Here is a 19324-nt window from a genome sequence, read left to right as displayed (position 1 = left end):
TGTGGTACATAATTGTTTTCAAGAAAATAAGCTTAAAACCAGGCTATTTTATTAGATTCATGTTTTAGTTCAGGGCATTGCTATATACATGTGTGCATTTCGAGGCAAAGTAGTATAATATTTTTACTATGATTATTATTATTAGGACTACAGTATATGTACATTCTTCTTGATTGTTCCTTTACTTTATGACTTACATTCTGCCAAAGTGTGTCACTCTACTACAGATCAAATATACATCAGCTTTGTTTCAGTAACAACAATTAATATATATTGGTACCAGTAATATTATATTTCAGTAAATTCTATCCATTTACTATGCAGATGAAAATATATCAGCACTCCACAAGCAGTAAAGAAATGAGTATTACACTTCTTTATTTTACCTTTTTTTCCTTCTTTTTTCCTAGTTATGATCTAATTCATAGCAGATTTTGCAAAGCCCAAGCTTTACATGTGAAATGCAAACAAGTTCATGTAATAAAAACCAGCCAACATATTGTCGTTGGATTTCTTCCAGACTCTTTATATGTTTTATTTCAACTAAATCCGGGCTACAGATTCAATCGTAACTGCAGCAGTGAAGAAACTTCTACAGACTCACAGACATATGAAAATAAAATCAGTCTGAAATATTAGAGTTTCTGTGATGTATTGCTACATATATTTATGGTACAAGGACAATATTGTGTACTTAACATTATATATTGTTACTGCTTATTAGAAAAATATCATATTTATGTCTTCATTGCCCAATGGGCTACCAGTAATTGTTAAAGAATGTGTCCAATCTAAACTTAATGAGAACATACAAAAGCAAAAAAAGTGAAAGGTGCAAAATAAAAAAGTGACCAAAAAACGATATTTTCTTTGCACTTTCCCCCTATTAAGCACAGCTCTTTGAACTTTCCCACTATTAAGCACAGCTCTTTGCACTCCTAGGATGGTAGCCCGAAGATAGTATATGCAGCACTGGGTACTGGAGGAATGGGCATTCCCTGGGATACTCCTAGCCTCCATATCCTAGGAAGCACCACGTGATGCCCTGTTTTTACTTGCTGCCTTTGACAGGCCTTAAAGGAGACATATTGGATAAACGCTAATTTTGTAGGCAATTATGAATAATATATGGTGCTGGTTTCACTTTGTGCTAAAAATTAATCCTATCTGTAACAATGGCCCCTTTATTGGAGCTCCCTATAGATCCTCTCAGGTCCCCATCTGTGTTTCAAATGAGGGGTGGGCATGTCCTAACGGTCCCTGCCAGAAGCACAGTAGGAGGGGGAGAGCCAATCACAGCCCTGCAGTCACACAAGCAAAGACAGACTTCAATTCCCTATCAGGTCAGCCTAGCTGCTGATCGGTTCCTATCCTACAGTGCAGTGTACGGAGGGCCGCCGGCTCCCCAGCTCATCCAGAGAATTCAGCCAGCAAGAAGTGGAACAGATGGGCGGGGCTAGTGGGGTTTTTGTGGAATTTCTCAATAAAACAGTCAGAAACACAACTTTTTAAAGCACAATCTTTCTATATCTAGAGGAGTATAATTCACTGGTACATTCATAATTTTTATATGATATGTCTCCTTTAAGTGCAGGGCCCCATTGTGCCTGTTGTGCTCAGATTGTAAGTATAGCAGAGAGCACAGGATAAGCACTTAAAGGAACAGTAACACCAAAAAATTAAAGAGCTTTAAAGTAATAAATATATAATGCACTGTTGCCCTGCACTGGTATAATTTATATAATAAGCTGCTGTGTAGCCACGGGGGCAGCCATTCAAGCTGGAAAAAAGGAGAAAAGGCACAGGTTACATAGTAGATAACAGATACGTTCTGTAGAATACAATAGTGTTTTATATGTTATCTGCTATGTGCCTGTGCCTTTTCTCCTTTGAATGGCTGCCTCCGTGGCTACACAGCAGCTTATTTATATAAATTATAGTAGACTTTCTGAAGTAAACACACAACTTTTACCAGTGCGGGGCAGCAGCACATTATATTTTAGTTACTTTTATACACTTTCATTTTTTGGTGTTACTGTTCCTTTAAAGGGCTAGAAGCAACCATTAAGTGCACAAAGCTCTAAGAGTGACCTTTAGCACTCCTGCCGTTGTGCATAGTTCTTTGTAAATGATGCCCATAGTATAATAACGTAAGTAAAAATGTTGTTCCACAGAAATTATGCTTTACATATTCAATAAAGTCACTAAGCACTCAGCACTGCATTAACATTATTGGAGAACAAAAGCCCTCCAATACTGCTGTGCTTTCATTACTAGTTGAGAAAAGGCCAAGCAGCACAGCAGGCTTGGCGGGCACCATCTTCTGACATCAGATCTGTTTCTGCATGTGACTCCAAATTAGCTTCAGCTACATATGCTCCATGTTGCCAATCACTTGCAGGAGAATATTTGGTTGAAATGGGATGGTGCCTGCCAAGCCTGCTGAGGTATTTCTCAATAGGTAATGAAAATCAGCCAGTATTGGGGGGGGGGGACACTAGTGGCGTAACTAAAGTCACCTTCGGACTGATCCCCTCTACTTCTCCTCCACCCCATGGTCAGCCCCCTCTCCATATGCAGGTAAGCCTTCATGAATATCTTCCCCTTTCCTCCTATGTCCTACTGCTGGTTGCCAATGTGTCTGCCCCAGGCTACAAGGGGCACCCCCTACACCCCCATTAGTTACGCCAATAGGCATACTGGTGTAGTTTGGAGGGGTGAGGGAAGTCCTTCAAGGGCTAATGCTGTTTTTTTGGGCACTTATTGAATCACTGGGGTGTTCAGTGTTGATTGCTAAACTAGGAACAAATTAAAATTTAAATGCTGTATACAGAAGAATTGAAGAAGCACAAACTTGCTCTGAATGACAAACCATGGTGGTTAGTTCCATGTCTTTGGTTTTCCAGACTGGCTAGGCACATTTGAGTCAGGCATGTTATAGTGGGCAGCTTAACTAAAGACATGAATTATATTTTCCTTATTAGGAAACTTCCTGAAAGATTGCCTAGAATTTTTGTACAATAATGTGAAGAATATTTAAAACAACATCTATCTAGTATAAAGAGGCACTTCTTAAAGGGACACTAAACCCAACTATAAAGCTGTTCTGCAGCTCCGCCTAGTTTTCTATAGAAGTCAATGAAAAAATCTGAATCTACCAAATGCCTTTTAATAGAGACAGTCCAGCCTTTGTTGTTCTAATATTTTTTTTTTTAAATGAGATATCCAAAGTTTTTGTATGTACTGTACCTTGAAGAGTTCATTTGCAAAGGTTTTCCTGTGTCACTTTATGCTCATTTCATTGGTAGTTTACCTTCATAATGCAGGTTTACCCAATTTTTTCAAACCATGAGATTCTGATGTTTGACCTACATGGTCTTTCCTTCTATTAGTACAGCCTAATAACTTAATTGCACATATATCCTTCTTGCCTGGAGGAAAGTAATAACAATACTATCTTGTTCTAGGCAAGTTAAGACTCCTGATTCTGTCAATCACTCACACCAACAATTAAGTATGACCTACAGTTAGCCTTATTAAACTCTACCCCCAACAAAACTAAATACATAGTTTTATCCAGGGAGACTTTTATCTCCATTTCCAGACATAATTGAATTGCTTGTATTTTGTTCTGCTCTTTCTCCTTAATTATCAGTGTGAGAGATCCTTCTGTAAAACAAAAGCTATCCAGACATAGGTATAACCTTTGTCTATGCACTGATAATGGCACTGCAAACTAACAAAAAAAACTATAGCAAAAATGGAAAAGTTGTGCTCACCACTAAATTGTAAACTGCTTGGCAGGGGTTCAATGAGGCTGTAACCACAAAATTTATATAGACAGAAACAAGAGGTCATTTGCCCTCACCCATTATCAGTATATATACGACACCAAACCATTATGTGCATTAAGCTACCAAGAAATGTTGTAGCTCCCAACCTTCCCGGCTACAATCAGGTGATACCAATGGGCCAATAAAAGAGCAACCATTTGGGGGTTTTAACTTTGGAAGCAAGTTGCAGGTAAAACTCAGTCCCTTTTTAAAATATATAATGAAGCAGTAGAATTCTTAATGAATCAGATGAAAGTGAGTGTAGGACTGGCCAGACCAGGGATGACTTTGACGTAGTTGTCCAGCTTGAAGTATATTGCAATATATGGACAAACAATCCCTATTTTGCTTAAAGGGAAGGGTATTTCTTGTTAGCTTAATGCACAGAATGTCTTAATGTCCTATATATATTGGCATTGCAAACTAAGCCTAGATAAACTTCTGTGTGCTATTTTTTTTCATGCATTTACTTACTAGAATCTTTCTAAATGTTCAGAATGGCTATATAATAAGTAACATATGTACATGTCTATCCAGAATAAAACTTTTAGGTTGACAGTATTTCATTTACACCTTGAAATGTAAAATGCTTAAAAACAGATTTCAGATAATAGGGTTGATGTGATTGAGAACTTATTGTGTGAATAATATTTTCCAGTGTTTTTGAAGTCAATCATCATACAAATATAGAAGTTGTCGATTACATGTTAAAATCAGGCACCAGTGTAAGGCAGGTCACTAAGTGAATCTGAAAGCTAATATTTTTGTGTAGTCAGTAAATTCAACTAATTACAGCAAACTATTCCTGGAAACCAAAGACAGAAACCCTGAAAACAGCACCTACTGATCTTAGTGTAACCAATTTTCTGAAAACTGAATATTTGATATAATTCTGTATTACTTCCTATAGCCTCTTGTAGCATTTATGACTTTAACAATATATTAATTTGTAAATAAGCAGTTTGAAATTTTTTCATGTTTATAAATACTTTGCTGGCATAGGCAGATTTTCAATAAGGCTAGGGGAGGCCTCCCCAAACCAGCTTGGCACCTTAAAATAAAAAAAAAATCTCACGCTGTTTCTGCACTGCTGTGGATCCTTTAACATCGGGGAAATCTTGCATTCCTCCTTCTTGCAAGCTCTGGTTTTGTACCAGCTGTGCTCTGATTGGATCTTTCTTCTTGTGGCTTCTCCAATCATAAGAAGGATCTACAGGCTGTAACTTTACCTAAGAACCTCACCAACTCTGAACTTTTTCTGCAGATTTCATCCCACTCCCACAGCTACTATACTGTGTCATCATCCACTACCACAGATACTATACTGTATTATCCCACTTCCACAGGTACTATCCTGTATCATCCCACTCCCACGGGTACTATACTGTATCATCCCACTCCCACAGCTACTATACTGTATCATCCCACTCCCACAGGTACCATACTGTATCATCCCAGTCCCACAGGTACCATACTGTATCACCCCACTCCCACAGGTACCATACTGTATCATCCCACTCCCACAAGTACCATACTATATCATCCCACTCCCACAGGTACTATACTGTATTATCCCACTCCCACAGGTACCATACTGTATCATTCCATTCCCAGAGGTACCATACTGTATCATCCCACTCCCACAGCTACTATACTGTATCATCCCACTCCAACAGGTACCATACTGTATCACCCCACTCCCACAAGTACCATACTGTATCACCCCACTCCCACAGGTACCATACTGTATCATCCCATTCCCACAGGTACCATACTGTATCATCCCACTCCCATAGGTACTATACTGTATCATCCCACTCCCACAGGTACCATACTGTATCATCCCACTCCCACAGGTACCATACTGTATCATCCCAGTCCCACAGGTACCATACTGTATCACCCCACTCCCACAGGTACCATACTGTATCATCCCACTCCCACAAGTACCATACTATATCATCCCACTCCCACAGGTACTATACTGTATTATCCCACTCCCACAGGTACCATACTGTATCACCCCACTCCCACAGGTACCATACTGTATCTTTCCATTCCCAGAGGTACCATACTGTATCATCCCACTCCCACAGCTACTATACTGTATCATCCCACTCCAACAGGTACCATACTGTATCACCCCACTCCCACAAGTACCATACTGTATCACCCCACTCCCACAGGTACCATACTGTATCATCCCATTCCCACAGGTACCATACTGTATCATCCCACTCCCATAGGTACTATACTGTATCATCCCACTCCCACAGGTACTATACTGTATCATCCCACTCCCACAGGTACTATACGGTATTATCCCACTCCCACAGGTACTATAGTGTATTATCCCACAGACACTATACTGTATCCTCATCCCACTCCCACAGGTACTATACTGTATTATCCCACTCCCACAGGTACTATACTGTATCATCCCACTCCCACAGATATTATACTGTATTATCCCACTCCCACAGGTACTATACTGTGTATGTTCTAAAGGCTGAATCACTAGCTGAAATGAAATAGTTTTTTTTGTCACCTGGCACCTTGCTCCAGTCCTAAATTAACTCTTTCACCCTGAAAAAGCTAATTCTGCTTTTATATATCTGTTGTTTCTTTTTGCACTTACTTTTGCCACTGTTATGTTCATTTCTAGTTAGTTACAGTGGAGCCCTCATGAGACTGCATAGCTGGGAAACAAACCAATGTTGTGTATCAGTGCCAGTGTTATAGTGCCAGGGCCTGAATATCTGCCATCAGTACCCACTGCATCTCACGGCATATAATGTGCTAGCTTTGTATATACAGACTGCATTTCACTGTATATAATGTGCCTGGGATGTCAGTACCCACTGCCTTTCTTGCTATAAAATTAAAACACATTTAGGCAAACGGATCACAAACACAAATGGATTGGGAACCCCTCATAGAAGTGCATGTTTAAATACTTTATGTCCTAAACATTTTAGGATGAAACAAGCTCTCCCACCCGCACTTTTGCACAGTATCCCTGGAACTGCAAGAGGTAGTTTGGAGGTTCATTTTTACATCAGCAGCGAATCCATTTTAAGTCAGTCTATGTATGGCCCATCTTTAGCCTCCCAAACAAAAAAGTCACTCTTCACCTATGTTTGCTGACTTTTGTTAAAATATTTTATTGGACTGATACATCTATCAAAGCTGACCCCTCTGTTTTTTCTAAATGTGTTTTACTGCTTTAAGAGGCCAAACACATTAATTTCCTGTGGGGGTAAGTGCTCAGTAAATCATATGGCAATTATTTTCCTTTCATTTTAATAAATTCAACAAATATTTGAACTTCATTTCAACAATATTGCTAGATAAAGGTGATAATATATAACATATCATGCACATTTTGTACTAAAGTTTGTGATTTCAATAAACATAGATGCAAATTTCACATGAAGAAAGGTAATTACACCCCTATATTAGTGGCACCAGATAAGGTGCACATGGTTATAATATTGTTGGAGGGGATCTTGCAGGAGCCTGTGTTATTTAAACAGTCATTTAGTTTGGTTTCTTCTTTCTTGTTTAAGGGTGTGGTATCACCAGGCCAAGATTGAAGGAGCTTTCTGATTTTGAAAGATCACCTTAAAATGGGAAATCAATCATTGCACTATTCAGAAGATCATTTACAAGTGGAGAAGATTTCAAACAACTGCCAACATGCCAGGTTTAGGTCAATCCAGTGAACTCAGCACAGGAGTAGAATGCAAGATGCTGAAAGAACTCTCTAAGGACTCCATCATTGGACCTACAGTTAGCTCTTGTTGCTACTGATCCCAAAGTGCTACCATTAGAAAGAAGCTGAAGAATTAGATCAACATTGGCGGTGTGCAAGGAGAAAACCTCTGCTGTCCAGAAAGAATATCAGGGCAAGACTAATATTTGCCCATGAACAACTAGGCAAAGACCAAGTTATCTGGAACAATGTGCTCTGGCACATTACCAGAAGACAGTATTTTTCCAAAACAACCTGATACAAACTGTAAAGCATGGAAATGTTATGTTTTGGGGCTACTTTGTTGCATGAAGGTGTGGGCAACTCAACATAATAGAATCCATTATGACTTCTAGAGGGTGCTCGAGGATAATATTAGACCATCTGTCAAAAGACTAAAGTTCAACCAAAAGTAGACCCTCCAACATGACTGTGACCCTAAACATTGCAGTAAATCCACAAAAGAATGGCTAAAAAGAATTGGAAAGTTATATATAGCCAAGTCAAAGCCCAGATTTAAATTCCATCAAGAGATTGTTGGTGATTTGAAACAGGCTGCAAGTATCAAACATTGTACGGCTGAAAAAATTCTGCATGGAGTGGGACCAATCAATGTCAGGGACTGTTAGACATTTATTTTAAAAAAACCTACTTGAGGTGGTTTCTGCTAACAGGGGCAATATCAAGCATTAGAACCAAGGGTCTACTTAACTTTTTTCACAGAAGGAAATTGCATATCTGTTTTTATTATGTTGAAAAAATGATTGCAAAGTTGTTTTTTTGTCCAGTTTTACCTTTATATAATGTTTGCAAGACTAAATATAAATATCCTCACGTATTTTAGCTTTACATGAGGTTTTCATTTTGGGCAATCGGCTTTGGTGCAATTGCACCTAAATGATTGATTTAAAGGGTAATGCAATTAAAAATAATGATGCAGTTCTGTCAGAAACTGATCAGCCTGAATCTCTGGGTGTAGTCAGTGCTAAGATTTATGCTAAAAAATACAATCACTACTAATGGCCAAACTGCAATCACCTTGCTGTGGACTATGCCACACATTGCCAATATGCTATATGCTGCCTTCCACCCTGATATTGGTATGCACAGACAAGCAAGTCATCTGCCTGTCAGTGCATTCAGTGGGTGAATTTCAATGCAAGAATGCGTCAGTATGTATATGCAGGCTTAGAAAATAAATTGTGCGACATAGCCCTACATTTTTTTGCAAATAAAAAAAAGTAAATAAGAATTTTTGCCTGTCCATTTCATTTTTTCTGGTTTATAATTTGTTCCCAACCTTTTTAACCAACATCTCCTAAACTTACTATAGTATAGGTCTCACCTGTTTGGTACATCATTGCTAGACTTAGTTACATCAAGCATTTATTAGAAGAAAAGAGGCCACTGTTGCTTATAAAGGGCAGTCCAAGTTTACTTTGTTAATAGGAACTAGGAAGACCTGATCCTCATAGGGAAGAGGAATGTGTTACTTTTGTTTGTTAGATAGTGGCAGTCCAAGTAAGGTTTGTGTGGGAGTTATGGTTGTTATAAGTTGTTCTAAAACTTTTAAGGGGAGAACGTAATAGAAATGGTATTGTATATTACTTTAGCCTACACTACAGAGCATTTTCTCTTTCCCAAAGCAAAGGAGGAAAAAGGAGAGAATCTATAAGACACTGTATTCAAATATTTAGCAGGAGACGCCCATGTCAAATCACCTTTGGAAGCTGAGCCACCACATTCTACTAGTAAATTACAAGTATTTCTTTAACAGCAACATTTTTCCTGCTATGGAGAAATGCATGCAAACACTTTATAAAGAGAAAGAGTTAAGTCTGTGATAGCATGGTTATTGACCATAGATGAACATGGTAACTAGTTACTGGCACTGTACTAAAGTCTGCTTCATCTGTTTAGGTTTAGCATGTACGGTAATAACTTTTAAATTGTTGCTATACCAGGTGTACCTTGTTTTACTCAACAGCAAAACCCATTCAACATTATCTTGCCTGAACAAAGGTGAACTAAAGTCTGCACTTTTATTAGCCCCTACAGAAAAGCTGATGAATTTTTGTTCTAACTTAGAGACCCGATAATGTATCTCCATGTGGTGTTCACCTTAAAACAGAATGTGGAAAAATCAGATAAAATGTGTTTATAATAGCTGATAGTCTAATTCACATAGCAAGTCTATTAAAAAGAGTTTGTGCAGCCCTAAAAAAAATATTACATTTTGCATGGTATCATTTTTTTTTAAACATGTATCAATTGCCAGCTGCTCGGAACATTTAATATTAAGCTGAACAGTGGCTGATAATACTTTAGAAAAACACAGCCTTGCCGAAATACAAAATGAAATGCAGATGCAGTTAAAAGGGATTTGTGTCTGTATACAATTTACATAAGTATACTTTCAGACAAATATTTACAATGCACATGGGATCTAAATCAACGGGATTTCATTTGACATAGCATTGGTAATAATGGAGAAATGTGATGATAATAAAATCCGGAAAATGTGAAAACTACCATATATCCCTGGTTTTGTAGTAATCTTGACTTTTGAAATGATTTAGAAAAACAAATGTTTTTGTTGGATCTCCATTCCTTTAGTCTACTATAAAAAAAAATGTAAAAATTAAATAAACCCAATAGGATTGTTTTACTTCCAATAGGGATTAATTATATCTTATTTGGGATCAGGTACAACGGTACTGTTTTATTATTACAGAGAAAAAGAAAATCATTTTTAAAAATTAGAATTATTTTATTTCATGAATATGAATGAGAGATGGCCTCCCCTTAATGTGAAGCTTTCTGGATAACAGGTATTGGCACTCCTTAAACTCAATATGCCTGGTTGGATTGGGTGCTGCCTACAAAAGATATCATGACTCAGTAAGACACAAAACAGGTATGAACCCCATGATCATGATACAGGTATCTGCGCCAAAAACGGCACAAAATAACCTTAGTTCTAAAACAGGTGCAGAGAAGGCACCACAGCAGACACACCACAGAATTATGTTAAGGCATTTAGACGACATACCTACAGGGGAATTTTTGCATTTGAAAACCAGTGCATTGTTGCTGCCATCTACCTTACATAAAATGTTCTAAATGTTTTATTACTGTTTTCAAACAAGTTTTTAGCATTACAAAAAAAAGTCTGACAAGCCACGGTGCAACGTTCAAAACGTAATTGCCACAATGCAGCATTTTCTGGCGTTGTATTGGTCAAAAAGGGCTGTCTGGTGTCTTTTCCAATGTTCAGCATGCAAGTGATGTGTGCAACTGACCTGCAAAGTGCTGAGGGAACCGTGGAGTTACTCCCTAGTCAGAAAGTGGAAAGACCAACCAGTTAAAATATACCAAGTATCCTAACACACATGAACTTTTATTATAATTTATTATTTGCCTGGGTGCAGTAACCTATAGCAAAAATCCAGCTCTTGGGGGCTGATTTACTAACCCACGAATCCGACCCGAATTGGAAAAGTTCCGACTTGAAAACGAACATTTTGCGACTTTTTCGTATTTGTTGCGATTTTTTCGGCTTCTTTACGAATTTTTCGTTACCAATACGTTTTTTGCGTAAAAATGCGAGTTTTTCGTAGCCATTACGAAAGTTGCGTAAAAAGTTGCGCATTTTTCGTAGCGTTAAAACTTACGCGAAAAGTTGCGCATTTTTCGTAGCGTTAAAACTTAAAAGGTGCAAAGTTTCGCGTAAGTTTTAACGCTACGAAAAAAGCGCAACTTTTTGCGCAAGTTTTAACGCTACGAAAAATCGCCAGATTTTACGCAACTTTCGTAATGGCTACGAAAAACTTGCGTTTTTACGCAAAAATCGTATTGGTAACGAAAAATTCGTAAAGAAGCCGAAAAAATCGCAAAAATACGAAAAAAATCGCAAAATACCGATCATTACGAAAAAAACGCAATCGGACTCATTTCGACCCGTTCGTGGGTAAGTAAATCAGCCCCTTAGTATTTACGGGTCACCTGGTAAGAGAAAACATCTTACTGGTTACTGTACCTGGGAAAACATACCCACTTTGTAGCAAGTGGCATTGGTGAAAAAAAATATGCAATGTAAACAATTTCTCCTCTGCACAAACAATTTTCCTTTGTGCACAGTCAAGATATACTTTGCAAACACCTTGCAACTCAACCGACAATAGAAATATGTAGTAAAATGTCTTAAATTATTCCACCTTCAATCAGCATGAAACATATACAATTTGCAATGTAATAAAATGAGCAATAAATGTGATTGCACTGTGCAATGTGAATTTTTAATCCATTTACAGTAAATATAGCCTTAATTAAATATGGGCATTATCTTGAAAAGTCAGTTAAGCTTTCGGCTTGCCTTTCATGGCAGAGGTGAGATAGGATGAAAAGGAGCAACATGACTCGTACAATAAACTTGAGGAGAGCATAACTGTGACCAAATCTCCACATGTTTTGCTTATGCAAAACAACATTCCTAGGAAGAAAGTATTCATTTTGCAAAGTATTCATTTATGTTTTAGTACTAAAGGGGGTTTTTTCACAGCCATTGCATGAATTGATCAAATACAGTACCTACTACATGCTACTTTTACTCTTGTTGAAGCTCATTACAGTAGTCCAGGATTCTACTAACTAAATGAAAAAGAGTGGCACTGCGCAAACCCCATTTTTTTAAGGTCATAATAAACTATTTATGCCACACACCCTTTTTATATGAGAACCATAAAACCAGAACCTACAAAAACATTTTTTAATTGTAATTTGCTGTACACATGTCTGAAAAAGCTGTTAACTTTTAGCTTGTAACCTGATGTGAGTGAGCTGTGGGATATGTCTACACTATATAAATAAAGGCCAATAACAATAACTGATTCCCCTATACTACATACTGTAACACACCTGGGCTTCTAATATATAAAGATTTGAATGCATTCTAAAGAACAGTTAGAATACACTTTTGATAAATCAAAATGAACCTATATATATATATGCACAATAAAAACAACCAGTAAGAGATGCAGTGATAATTTAGTTCTCTTGATACTATTATACAAGGAGCAGCTTTGGAGTTTCCACTTTTGGGGCAAATTCAGGCCTTTATCTATTCCTCACAACAATGTGCAGTTTATCTGAGAAAAGTGTTGAAGAAAGACCTGTTTTTATTTGAAAAGGTTGTATTTCATATGTAGAATGTGTATGGAAGAATCTGCTGCAAAAACAATTTGTAATATGTTGTGAATCTACTTCATTCCAGGGTGAACCGCTGTATGACATGTTTACCGATGAGTTTAAGTGGGTTAAGTACATACAATACAAAGCAATAACGTACAATAATGCTAGTAATCATCAAATTGTTCATAAGACTTTAATATACTAAACTTGAAATTGTTGTTCTAGAATGGGCTGCTAGTTAACTAACATTCTCAGAGCAGCTCTATGTGTTCATTGAATGCACTTGAACAAAATGTTTTTGAAACGTATTGGTTATACACATGGGCGTCCACAGAAGGGGGCAAGAGGGGGCACTTGCCCCCCCCTGGAAAAGTAGCAAAAAAAACCTTACTTTCTGCACTGTCTCCTCAAGCCCATTTTTGCTGTGCTCCGATTGGATCTTTCTTCTTGTGGATTCTCCAATCAGAGCACAGCTTCCTTGACAGACAGTAAAATTGACCAATCAGAGCACAGATGCACACAGGGATCGGGAGATTTTGCAAACTGGAAACAAATGAAGACTGAAAAGTAGAATCTGCAGCTGTAACTTTAACTGAGAACCAACTCTCAACTTTTGCTGCAAATTTCATCCCACAGGCACTATACACAGGTACTATACCCAGGTACTATACCCAGGTACTATACACAGGCACTATACACAGGTACTATACCCAGGTACTATACACAGGCCTCTGTTCTGCCTCTATACAGATTTCAAATGGGGGCCAAAAATATTGCTCTGTGAGGCTACAATTTAATTATTATTATAATTTTGTATTACTTATTTTTCCAAGTAGGCCCCTTAACTATTCATATTCCCATCTCTTGTTTAAACCACTACCTGGTTGCTAGGGTAAATAAGACCCTAGCAACCAGATAGCTGCTGAAATACCAAATGGAGAGCTGCTGAACAAAAAGCTAAATAACTGAAAAACCATTAAAAATAAAAGTGAATTTGAATGCGAACTAGCCCTGATCACAAACACAAATGTTTGCAGATCCCCTCACAGAAATGCGCGTATAAATACTTTAACATACTAAACATTTTAGGGTAAAAACAAAAAAGCCCCCCCCGCACTTTTGTACAGTATCCCTGGGAGTCAGTGGGAACGGCAAGAGGTAGTTGGGAGGTTAACTTTTTACGCCAGCAGCGAATCCACTAAGTGTCACATTAGCTGTAGGTCAGTCTGTGTATGGGCCATCTTTAGCCTCCCCTAGTATCATCCTGCAAAAAAAAATATATATATTTATATATATATATATATATATATATATATATATATATATATATATATATTTGTCTGTTGCAGGATGATACTAGCTTACTTGCCCCCCCTTGGAAAATTTTCTGCGGACGCCCATGGTTATACATTGCCCATGCTGACCTCTAAAGTATAATGCAGCCAACTGCTTGCCTGATTATGTGCATTAGTAAATTCCCACCTGGGAATAATATTTGGAAATAATAGGTGTTCATCACATCTGGTGAAACATACATTATAAACATATTGAAAAATGACTCAACAAACAGGCAGTTCATAGCAGAAGGGAAAATTCTCACCACTAAGTGCTTACCACTACACAGTTTAAGTGTGACCACAAAATGCAAACAGACAACGACAAGAGACACTCTGCAATCAAATTTAAACAAAATACTCTCTCCCTTAAACAAAACAATGGCTAATTGTCCATATATTCGAATATATTTAAGTTGGCCAACTATGTCAATGTCATCCTAGATATGAGAATTCTAATATTAATTTAATAATATATTACAGGCATTCCAGCATGTAACAACACAGTGGTGAATATGACTTGTGAGATGAAATCAAGTTCCAAAAAAATAGATTTTTACCTTCTGACTGCAAAGCGCTCGGGTGGGGTCTATATCCCCCTGGGCACCCAATTCATATCTTCCTAGTAGACATCAAGAATGGCTCTCATACAAAACTGTTATTGTCTCAATATGCAATGACCATACAACACTTCTATTGTCTCATTATGTAATGACATTATGATCATTAGACCTGCTGTGAGAACAATATTGGCAGAAAGAGGACATCCTTAATGGATATGATTATTGTCATTTCTGAATAAGTATACTACACTGCTCAAAAAAAAAAGGGAACACTTAAACAACACAATGTAACTCCAAGTCAATCACACTTCTGTAAAATCAAACTGTCCACTTAGGTAGCAACACTGATTGACAATCAATTTCACATACTGTTGTGCAAATGGAATAGACAACTGGTGGAAATTATAGGCAATTAGCAAGACATCCCCAATAAAGGAGTGGTTCTACAGGTGGTGACCACAGACCACTTCTCAGTTCCTATGATTTCTGGCTGATGTTTTGGTCACTTTTGAATGCTGGCGGTGCTTTCACTCTAGTGGTAACATGAGTCTACAACCCACACAAATGGCTCAGGTAGTGCAGCTCATCCAGGATGGCACATCAATGCGAGCTGTGGCAAGAAGGTTTGCTGTGTCTGTCAGCGTAGTGTCCAGAGCATGGAGGCGCTACCAGGAGACAGGCCAGTACATCAGGAGACATGGAGGAGGCTGTAGGAGGGCAACAACCCAGCAGCAGGACCGCTACCTCCGCCTTTGTGCAAGGAGGAACAGAAGGAGCACTGCCGGAGCCCTGCATGTGTCTGCTCAAACGGCCAGAAACAGACTCCATGAGGGTGGTATGAGGGCCCGACATCCACAGGTGGGGGTTGGGCTTACAGCCCAACACCATGGAGGACGTTTGCCATTTGCCAGAGAACACCAAGATTGACAAATTTGCCACTGGCGCCCTGTGCTCTTCACAGATGAAAGCAGGTTCACACTGAGCACTTGTGACAGATATGACAGAGTCTGGAGATGCCGTGGAGAATGTTCTGCTGCCTGCAACATCCTCCAGCATGGCCGGCTTGGCAGTGGGTCATTAATGGTGTGGGGTGGCATTTCTTTGGGGGGCCGCACAGCCCTCCTTGTGCTCACCAGAGGTAGCCTGACTGCCATTTGGTACCGAGATGAGATCCTCAGACCCCTTGTGAGACCATTTGCTGGTGCGGTTGGCCCTGGGTTCCTCCTAATGCAAGACAATGCTAGACCTCATGTGGCTGGAGTGTGTCAGCAGTTCCTGCAAAACGAAGGCATTGATGCTATGGACTGGCCTGCCTGTTCCCCAGACGTGAATCCAATTGAGCACATCTGGGACTTCATGTCTCGTTTCATCCACCAAAGCCACGTTATACCACAGATTGTCCAGGAGATTCTGAATGCTTTAGTCCAGGTCTGGGAGGAGATCCCTCAGGAGACCATCCGCCACCTCATCAGGAGCATGCCCAGGCATTGTAGGGAGGTCATACAGGCACGTGGAGGCCACACACACTACTGAGCCTCATTTTGACTTGTTTTAAGGACATTACATCAAAGTTGGATCAGCCTGTAGTGTTTTTGTCCACTTTAATTTTGAGTGTGACTCCAAATCCAGACCTCCATGGGTTGATAAATTTGATTTCCATTGATAATTTTTGTGTGATTTTTTTTGTCAGCACATTCAACTATTTAAAGAACGAAGTATTTAATAAGAATATTTAAATCATTCAGATTTAGGGTGTCTTATTTTTGTGTTCCCTTTATTTTTTTGAGCAGTGTATATCTCATAGAGCAGAGATCAGTATGGTTAAAGCCCTCCATGGATCCCAACCTTTGTTTAGGGAAAATAGCTAAAATAGATGCATAACTGTGTGTATTGATGTCCTGCACAAAGGGAATTGTGGCCACAAAGGCAAGCACATCAGCCTTCTCTGATGAATTATGTGCAAGTGCTCGCAATGACACAAGGGAACCACAGAATGTACCTCAGCCTGGACTTGACTGTATTTCCAATTTTTGCAGTTGTGCAAACACTTTGACATGAATTGACTGTAATTGTGAAGAAAATGTTCATTGTTGAGTTCCTCCAATTGGGACCCTGGAGAAACTGCCACCTTCTGAGGCTAATGCCAAATGTATTATACAGTATAATAAGTACAGTAAGGCACAGAGACAATAGTGAAGGGGCGGGGTGGTAATCAGCAGTGCTACTTAACCATTACATTCCCAGGAATAAAAAAATATGGAATATTTTTCCTCCCTAATTCCCGAAATGTACTTAAGTATTTGGGTATTGAGGCATTTACCCACTCTGTTCCAAAGGCCACAAAGTTTGCCTGTACAGGCACAGACATTTAGGCATATATATTTCTTTAAAGCATATCACTGGCTTATATCTGCATCCCTCTAGAAAGTAGGAGTCTTTGCATAACAGATACCTACATGTGGCTGTCAATGTTAATGTAATGTAACATAAACGCAGTTTGTCTTTGCACTTAATAAACTTATGTTCTTTTTTTTTTTTTTTTAAATATTTTTAATTCCTTATTTCTAGTGTTTTTATAGCTGTTTAGTTGGCCTTCATTTTAGTGCTAATAGATAACCTAACAATGCTGGCCTTAAAATGAGAAATGCATGTCAATCAGTACTTAAGCATTCTGAGTATCATGAATAATTCTGGCGTTCCACAAGCCATTTCCAATTTAAATCTGGCATGCACAAAACGACAATAAAAGTTTCCTAATCTGAAAAGAGAAGGAAGTTCAACAACTATTCCAGGACCTTGACTTGTTTCCTAGTTGTGTTAAGCATATTTTTCCTCAGGAAGATCTCTGTTACATTATTATGATATCTTTAATACACTTGGGACTGTATCTTTCAACATCATCATTTGCAGGGAAAACAAATAAATAAATCCACGTGCGAAATGGTGTAGTGTTTTTTTTCTATTTCTTCAATGTGGTTAGATAAGAAATGTAATATATTATGGTTTCTTAAAAACTGCAGTGACCACCATAAAAAATAGAGAATTCTAACCCACAACAGTAAATACAGTACATGGATTCCAAGAATTAAAGGAAATCTACAGTGAACCAGTGAGCTATGATAGAGAGGAAGGAAGTGCTGAGCTGTGAAGAGCAAAACCATGTGAAATACACAATAGAGAAAGGGTCACTGTGTGTTGGATGAGAGCTGATAGAAGTGGAGGTAGCACAACCAAATTAGAAACACTAAAAACAAAATGTAGTAGGATGGGCAGCATGTGCAGGTAGGCAAACGTTGGGGGCTACAATGTGTTTCTCCACTATATTGCAGACAATCCACTTTGTAGAAAGCTGAGCTAAATAATATATGTTGTAGTACAATGACAAGTTTAATCCAAAAAATATGAATACATCTGCATGTTAGGCTCTGCTGGGGTTTGATCTCTGAACCTCCTGATTGTTGGCTGCTCTTCCTAATCAATGAGCCAGGAGAGCAGCCGATAAGAGCTCTTTGCTCATTTATTCTTCCATACACCTGTATACTGGGTTTTGTTACATCTCCCCAGCAGCCTTATTGGTTAGGTGGGCTCAACCAATCAGGGCCAGACTCTGCCATACATAAGCCCAGCCCTTTTAACATTCCTTGACTGAGCATTGGCCTTACATTGAGCACTGTGGCTTGCCCCGGGTGATTGTTCCCTGCTCTGGCTCCTTTTCTGTGTCTGCTCTTGCCCAGTCCTTGCCTTGTCCTACTCCAGTCCTGCTCCAAGTCTTGGCCCACACCATCCTGTCCTGTCCTGGTCATAGCCCGATCCGTCCTCCTCCAGATTGTCTCGGATCCTCTGTCCCCTCCACCCTGAACTCCTACCTGTCCCTGAATGCACTTTAACAGCTCCTGCCTTACAAACTCACCTTTCTCATCTCCTCTCTAGCGCCCCCTACCTATTCCATCACAGAAACCTATTCCTCACACTGCATTAATGGTACCAAAGGGGATTTATTGTTTGTTTTTCCTCACTGCTGCATAAATATAACTTTACAGTTTACTTCAATCAACCTTTCTGTTAGATACTCAACCATCAGCAACAGCTCTCCCAGTATATGGTATAACATTAGCACAGCTTGCTGTTAAACTTTAACGCCCTTTTGAAACTGTTCTTTCTCATAAATGTGATCAGAAGAAGATTAGAAAATTATAAATAAAAAAAAATACATTCAGAAACCTTTAGAATCTGCTTTTTCTGGAAACATAATATAATGTATGGGATTGCAATTAGCACATGACAGAAGAGGTCTGTGGAGAAATGGCAGTGGCCGATGATAAACTACGTCTGCACAAGCTTGCTAAACAAATATGGCTTTCATTACAGGCCATGTAACCTGTTTCAGTTTCAGGATTCTCTAAAGCATGGAAAGGTGTGGAAAAGCGAAAGCCCATGCATGTGGTTCTTTGCAGCACTCCTATGGGAGCAATGTTGTAGCCACCTGTAACAAAATGAGCACATTATAGGAAAGTAATTTGTTTCCCCCAAACGAGATGTTTGTTTTTTTTTAACAGCAATTAGCCACTGTCCATTCACTAGTTGTGATTATACACCGTTGGCTTTGGTTTCTAACATACTGGTAAATACTGCAAAACAGCCGGGAAACTG

General features: G+C 38.8%; 1 protein-coding gene across 3 annotated transcripts in view; it reads right to left on the bottom strand.

The window, feature by feature from the left end:
- Nucleotides 1–19324, bottom strand: part of creb5 (cAMP responsive element binding protein 5) — a 278427-nt gene that overhangs the window by 199740 nt on the left and 59363 nt on the right. The gene's annotated exons all lie outside the window — the stretch shown is intronic.

Source organism: Xenopus tropicalis, chromosome 6 (assembly GCF_000004195.4).
Source record: "Xenopus tropicalis strain Nigerian chromosome 6, UCB_Xtro_10.0, whole genome shotgun sequence".
Lineage (NCBI taxonomy): Eukaryota > Metazoa > Chordata > Amphibia > Anura > Pipidae > Xenopus > Xenopus tropicalis.
Note: the sequence above shows the minus strand (reverse complement) of the source record. Positions and strands in the feature narration are given on the sequence as shown.